A 7,510-nucleotide genomic window follows, 5' to 3' on the forward strand; every position below is an offset into this window, starting at 1 on the left:
TAACTCTAGTAATAAAACATCCCCGTGCTATGATAAATGTTGTCTTCTTTTGATCTTCTTCAATGATGTTGATTTGGAAATAGCATGAGTAGCCATCACATACCGTGTAGCATTCATGTCTTGCTACCTCATTGAGGATTTCATCTTGGAAGGAAGAGGGAAATGGTCTCTCTTTGTGGTTGCATTAGGAGGTTTGTTATCAACACAAACCCCCCACTTACCATTATTCTATGGCTTGACTACCACTAAAGAGACCCACTCTGAGTCTTCAACAAGGTAGGTGAAACCTGCTTCTAATAGTTTCCTTACCTCCTTGAGCAAGGCCTCTTATTGAATTACTCCTAGCCGCCTGAGTTTTTACACTACATGTTTACTTACCTCCTGGAGTTTAATGTGATTTTGAACTAATGTGATGCCATTATTTTTATCATATTCATCATGAATAGTGTGGTAAAATTACTTAGCATCAACCTATAATCTTCACACTCTTTGTCACACAACTCACTAGAGAGCATGCAATGTAGCTTACTGTCTTCTACCAGAGATTGTATACATGGTGACTCCTCTTGGCTTGATGACGATGCATCAGGTTGCTCCATCTTCTTAGGATATTTGAGAATGACCATCATCACTTTAATACTATTTTCACTTTCTTTAGTCATTGTAGACTCCTCTCCTAAAGTGGTTGAAGAGTCGCTAAGAAACTCATTTTTAGAGGTTTCTAGATCCATGTTGCATTGTCAACATGTCTTCATGTCATAGAGTATTGGCTTCCCTTTGGCATCTTTCATTTGGATTATGTCAATGTCCCAATCTTTCTTAGCTTTCATAACCATAAGCCAAGGCCTCTCCAGAATGATAGGATAGCTCTACCCCTTGTGTGGCATGACAAACATGTCCACATTCACTTGGGTGGTGAATACTTTTACCCTAATGGAAATCACAATGTCAACACATCAAACTTTGACATTATTTGCCATCTTAGCTCAACATGGTGCTAGCCTACTCACTTATAAGCCCAAATAGTGCATCATTTTCTCACTCATGATGCATATTTGTGCACCACCATTGATGTAGATTTGGAGATGTGCTTCCCCTTGATGTAGGCATTTATCATAGGTAATATTTTATCTAGATTACTCCTAGAGATAGCCCCAACTATCTTTGGCTTTGGTCGTCCTGTGTTGTATCTTGTGCTAACCGTCTTTGTCCACTGCCACCTCATCCTATGTGTAAGTTGGAACAACTAGGGCCAGATAATCTTTGGGCCCTGCATAGAGACATATAGAACCAAATTATATGGTTTAAAATATTCATCCAAAGAAAAACATACAATGTCACTTGGACGGATTTTTGCTAGGATTTTTACTAGACTCTCCCTTGGTCTTCATCTTTTCTTCCCTTTGGGAAGCTTCACTATGCTTAGCATGCTTTACTCCCATGGCATCCACCTCTTCTACCTTGGTCTTACCTTTTACCACTCCTTTAATTTGTTCCTCCACTTTGCCCTTACCTTCAAGACTCATGGCACTTATTACATGGTTGACGGCTGGTGGTGGTTGGAAGGGTGGAATGAGGGATTGCAAAGTTGGTGGCTATGGTTAAACCGGTGGTTGTAGAATTTACATAGGTGGTGCTTATTTGGTGGCCTAGGTGCTATTCACAAAGAGTATATACCAGCAAATGGATATGATCCAATCTCCATGATTGGATCTTGGGCATGGCTATTGCAACAATATCACATTGTCGATCTAAGGCACGAGACAAATGCAAGAATAATGAGCCAAAGCCGGTATGGTTGGATATAAAAGAGTGGACAGGGATCATGCGAGAGGAATAGGAGTGTCCAGATAGGTTTCAAGAGCAGCAAGACATAGCCAGAGTATACATGGAGTCTATAGGATCTTCTCATCTTGGGAGTGGAGGCTACAAGACTATTCGATGTGAGTTTGTAAGTGTCATACACTGTTTAAATCGCATATGTACATATGCTTTTCTAATGTTTATATTATGGTTAAGTGTTTATATCATAGGAGCTTACCATGAAGCATCCTTTGACGGGTAGAGAAGAGAAATATGGATTCAAGCATGGACTATTAGCTCTTCTCTTGTAGCTTCAGGATGAGGGAGAGGTTGTTGACTGGGAGGCCTTACTTTGATCACTATGTTCTATGTATATATTTTCATCAAGACATGTCTATATAGGTAGTTATGTTTTGGTTCATAGATACTTTTGAATGGTAGCCATGGTTCTAGATATATTCATGTATGTTCAATTTTGGGTGTGGTTTTGATTATCAACATTGTTATGGTTATGGTTATGGTTTTAATTGTGTTATGGTTTTGGTTAAGTTTTTGAATTTGGTTATGGTTATGGTTTTGAAATCATATTATGGTTATGGTTGTGATAGAATTTGGTTATGTTTATGTCTTTGGGATTTGCTTAACGTTATGGTTATGGTTTTGAAAACCGCTTAAAGTTATGGTTATGGTTATGGTTATGGTTTGAGAATTTGGTTATGGTTATGGTTATGGTTTTGGTTATGGTTTGAGAATTTGGTTATGTTTTTGAAATCCTCTTAAGGTTATGGTTATGGTTTGAGAATTTGGTTATGGTTATGGTTTTGGAATCCACTTAAAGTTATGGTTATGGTTTGAGAATTTAGTTATGGTTATGGTTTTGGAAACTTCTTAAAGTTATGGTTATGGTTATGGTTTGAGAATTTGTGTATGGTTATGGTTTTAAAATCTACTTAAGGTTGTGGCTATGGTTTGAGAATTTGGTTATGGTTATGGTTTGGAATCCGCTTAAAGTTGTGGTTATGGTTTGAGAATTTGGTTATGGTTATGGTTTAGGAATCCGCTTAAGGTTACGGTTATGGTTTTGGAATCCACTTAAGATTATGGTTATGCTTTGAGAACTTGGTTATGGTTATGCTTTTAAAATTTTCTTAAGGTTATGATTATGGTTTGAGAATTTGGTTATGGTTATGGTTTGAGAATTCAATTATGCTTATGGTTTACGATTTACATGATGGTTATGGTTTACGAGTATTGTTATGGTTATGTTTTTTGAATCTCATCATGGCCAATATGTACTCACACAGCTGCTCAATTTTTGAGAAAAATGAAGGTGGACTGCGGTTGCTTTTGCACTCTTTCCTTTGAGCAAAGAGGGCTGCTTTTGTTGATACAATACATGTAGCACCAGCTACCAACCCTCTCTGATCAAAAAAAATGTAGGTTTTAGCAATAGTATATGCGTCTATATAGCAATTGGTATGCCCGTCAATATCCACATGTGGCCACATTGAACTTCACTTATTCACATCATTAAATAAATAAATACATATTTTAAATCAATCCAAGGAAAAAAGTGTCGCATCCAAGGACCAAAGTCCCCAAAAAATTTGTGTTTGTTTCTAGGTACACACTCCTCTTTTGGTAATCACTTATACTTTGAGATTTTCGTTGATGATTACTCATGACATGCATGCATATATCTGCTTAAGTCTAAGTCTAAAGTGTTTATGTGCTTCAATTTTATTTTTTTGTTGAGTAAAAATGTGTTTGGTTGTATTGTGGGCACCATCTATTCTGATCAAGGGGGGGAGTATATGTCAAAAGAATTTGACGCAGTTTTGGCTAGTCGTGGGATAAAATTCCAATGTATAGTGCCTTATACACCTAAACAAAATGGTGTTCTTAAGAAGAAAAATAGACCACTTATGGAGATGGCACGATATATGGTCCAACTCCAAGCTTTGCCACATGTTGTCTAGCCAGAGACTATTCCTGGCTTGCAACATCGGCTTCTCCTCCGCAGCTACTCCTTCGATATCTATGTGCACAAACGACATGCCTCTTCCAAAAAAAAATCCATAATTCTTAGTCTCACTCTCTTGCATTTTCTCTTGAAATTTTTGAGAAAGAAGAGTATTATATCAAGAAGTTTTAGGGCACAAACTTCACAATATAGAAGCATCTATGCTTGATGTCTTGGTCAATAAGAGCCTTGCAATGCCATTGAAAGAGCATAAAGAGGGTGTTTACACTAATGATCAATGGGAAGAGCTTGAGGCTCATGCTATGGGGACCATTCTCTTGCACCATGTTGAGTCCATTATCTTTACAATTATGGACGAGACTCCTGCAAAGGAATTATGGGAGTCATTATGTTTAGCTTGGGATGGCAAGAGTGCCTCGAACAAAGTTTTTTTTATGAAAAAACTCATGGATTTGAAGATGAAAGAAGGTAACGATGAGTTCACACCTAAATGAGTTTAACAGTGTGCTCACTCAATTGACATCAAAGGGACTTTAACACTCCCATTAGTTACTATGTCCCTAAGGGCAATGAAAGGCCTTGGGAACTGTCGTGTCTGAATCCTCCACCAAACCTCCCTTTTATAGCCTCCTAGCCCTAGGATCCCTTCTCCACTGGGCAGCCGGCCCTTGGCCAGCAGGTCCTTGACCTCGAGGGTGGCCCTTGGCCTAACATTACTCCCCCCTTGGAGAAGCGGTTTCGTCCTCAAAAACACAAGTGGTAGTATCTTCGTAAGAACACTGATGTTTTCCTTATTGGCATCCCATACGCGAGCCAATTGTCCATATGATACTTGGTGCAATGAGTAGGTTCAATGAAACCAAGAGCAACATCTTGATTTTCAACATTGTTGTTCTTTTGCAACCACCCGTTTCTAAATGGTAACTCAATTTATAACTCACTTGAGTACTTTTAAGGAGTAACCACAACTAAGAGGTGTCTAAAGACATAACAAGTTTTCATACTTTCTGAAGATACTGGAAAAATACAAGAAAAACTTGGCGCAACTTTCCATGAAGTTGTGAGCCAAATTTCCAACTCGCGTGAGTATCTAGAAAAGCTCATAGCTACTGAGGGACAGAATAGGGAGTGTCCTCATGTCCAACTTTTGAACATTTTGGAACCGATAGAACTACATGTTCACCCCTAATAAAGGTTATATGCCAACATGCTTTGTCAACACACCTACTAAGTCCTTGACTTAAGAAACGATTGAATCGATATCCAACCCCACCACAACAGGTGTTCAAAGTTGAAAACCTAAGAAAATTCTAGAAGAGGGAGGGAATCACCCATTCAGAATGCGTTGTGCTAACGTATGCTCTTAGCAAATCCGTTAGCAAAAAATACTAGTAAGCTTCCCAACCAACACGGGATGAATAGCAGCAGTAAGAGTGAGGTGCTTTCCCCCAACCACTTACAGACAGTCTTCCACAACTGATGATAAATTATGACTCAACCATTGAGTATCCAGCCATATATTTGATATGGAGTGGAGACAACCGACTAGGTTGAAAGCGGAGTGGACTAGAGTAAGCTCTCAGAGTTTAGACCATCCAACCACAGACACCCATCCTGAGCCAGTGCCTTATATGGCAGGGTGTAAACTCATAATAAATCTGCAGTAGAGATTGCACTTGCAGTTCAAAAAGGTGCAGAAAGAATAAAGTCCATGAATTTGCATGCCGCTTTAAATAAATCAATGTTAAACACTAGGGCCCATAACACCTAGTGTGCATGCATTTAACACAAACTTATCCAAACCGCAATTCCATGACGAGACTTTCCACGGTACATACGAAAAAGCCTGGCAACAATAGTTGGACCATTACAGAATGTGACAACCCAGTCACACCTAGGTGCCAACCATGAGACATTCTTGTGAATGTAGCATACTTGGCTATATGTAAAAATGACCCTCCGTTAAGGTGGTTTCACAGCACTTGTAATTGGAACAAGTCTGTACTTAGTACCCGACAAATTCTGGCTGAAATTGTTCTTGACATGGTGTGCTCCAAATGGTCTAATAAACGGATGCAACCAACACGTAGGGACGTTATCGCGACCCATCATTAGGAATTAGGCACGAGTGTCAGTCCCAGAGACTCGTATTCTTCACATGTGGAATATGTCTCAAATAAGGATGGCCAACAAAGCGACATTCAGCAAGTACAATATGTGTACTTATGTGTGGAGGTAACTGCAAAGCACTCCACGACGAGTGAGAGGGACCCTCATTATCATTGCTCCACAGTGGCTAAACCAAACTCCTTGAGTTCCTAGACCATGTTGTATCCCATGTGACAACATGTGCCAAAGCGAACCTACAAGTGGGTTCATAATAGCATAATGCAAAAATGTATATTGGACACTACATCCCAAAATACTTTGTTCCGACATGCCCTTGGCATGTCTCGGAAACATGCAATCGTATTTATACGAGTTGAAAAAATCAAACAAAGCATACTAAAAAATGGAATAACACCAAATCAATAGATGCGTAACTGGGGATTGAACTATATGTTCATTTACCCATATTCAAATGCATTGGAGCACGTCTCCCACCTATGAAAAAAACAAGCAACATTGCACTGGGTAACCTTGGTAAGACCCTTGATAGAATCTGCTCAACTAGCAGGTAACGATAACCAACATAGTCGACCGTGTATAAAAATGATTGGAATCAACTTGAAAAGTTGGATTTTTCCACTACCCCCTGGTAGATTTCGGACTTCTTTTGTTGAAAATACAATTGGGATAGATCAAACTGTGATCCTCAATGACTATGGGGTGATTTAGTAAACACCCGCTGGGTGGTACCCCAAAACTGTGATGCCATAGACACTTGTAGTGCTATAGAGAGAGCAAGAGATCCACACAAGTGAGTTGCCTAGCTCTTATGAACATCCATGATGTCTCAACTATTTGCCGCCTCTAGACTCCATGGTATAGATCAACTATGTTAGTGGAAGATTATCAAAAACTCAAATTGAACGTCGCACTAAAAACATGTAGTTCAAAAATGACACCCTAAACATCCGTAATGACAAGACTCTTGCTTGTCCATTAATGTCGATGTGTTCGATGTGTACTCCACTCGGCATATCTGTTTGATCTTAAGAAAAATCACCCAAGGAATGCCAACAATTGGGTCTTACCCGAGATCTGAAAAAGACTCTTAGCCAACATATGTGTCTCGTAGCCCTTATGGCAATTAGTGTTCAATCAACAAATCGATGAAGGCTAGTTTAGATGGCATCTTGCCCTATTTCTAGCTGAGAGTTAGAGCCCCTTGGTTCAAGCTGACTCCCAAACAAACATGTTCAAAAGCTTCTTAGAAAGTTTTCATTATTCTTTGAGAGAAATAAGAAAGAGAGAGAAAGAGAGCATGCGGGGCTGAGGAACTTTCCTTAAGCATTTATGACGTGTACATTTGGTGCCCCTACTCGTCTGATGCCTAGCGTGCAGCTTATCCTATAAACATGCAACAATCTGCCTCTGTGACGCTCTCGTCGAGAGAGGTAACAAAAATCACATCGAGACTGACTGACCTTGTATGGGCGTGACCGTACCAGGGTAACCTTAAACATGGCACGGTGCCTGTGAATAACCTAAAAAATGTTTGAAGAGATCAGTTACTTACCTTGTCCTTGACAAAGTATGTAGTGTTATAGCGGAAGCGTA

Source organism: Adiantum capillus-veneris, chromosome 17 (genome assembly GCF_014529385.1).
Source record: "Adiantum capillus-veneris isolate H3 chromosome 17, ASM1452938v2, whole genome shotgun sequence".
Lineage (NCBI taxonomy): Eukaryota > Viridiplantae > Streptophyta > Polypodiopsida > Polypodiales > Pteridaceae > Adiantum > Adiantum capillus-veneris.